At 42.1% G+C, this 449-nt stretch overlaps 1 protein-coding gene across 1 annotated transcript in view; it reads right to left on the bottom strand.

Moving 5' to 3' along the window:
* Positions 1 to 449, bottom strand: part of LOC107560711 (scavenger receptor cysteine-rich type 1 protein M130-like) — a gene marked incomplete at its 3' end in the record, with an annotated part of 8975 nt that overhangs the window by 400 nt on the left and 8126 nt on the right. The window lies entirely within an intron of this gene.

Raw genomic sequence — 449 nt, 5'->3', positions numbered from 1 at the left:
TTCAAAAACAGCTCTTTACAGAGCAAGCCGTTTTGTAGCATTTTCCTTTAAATGTTAATGAGCCCTGCTGCCCCCGCCCCTCTCTTCCGTGGGGTGACGAGCAGACTGTAAACTTCAGCCGCGAAACTGGCTAACTATCACATTATTAGGAAAGGCGATTTGCAAAGATTCATAAACCCTTAAACTCACTTCTTCTGTAGATGAAGCTGGATCACGAATGATTTGTGTGAACATAGACGCATTTAGGCAGATCAGGGATCAGCGCATCCCCTTCAAAAAACACAAGTAACATTAATCCTCTACGTCTTAAGCAGCTCAGATGTCGGGAGTAAATGACGACTGCTATATTCATTATTATATCCAACAACAAAACCCCTCAATCGCAGAACTACATCATTCTGACAGGAATCTCAGAACAGCCTGATTTGAGAAAGGGGATTTTAAAATAG

The sequence above is a fragment of the Sinocyclocheilus grahami genome, unplaced genomic scaffold (genome assembly GCF_001515645.1).
Source record: "Sinocyclocheilus grahami isolate Dianchi unplaced genomic scaffold, SAMN03320097.WGS_v1.1 scaffold740.1, whole genome shotgun sequence".
In the NCBI taxonomy this organism is placed as follows: Eukaryota; Metazoa; Chordata; class Actinopteri; order Cypriniformes; family Cyprinidae; genus Sinocyclocheilus; species Sinocyclocheilus grahami.
Note: the sequence above shows the minus strand (reverse complement) of the source record. Positions and strands in the feature narration are given on the sequence as shown.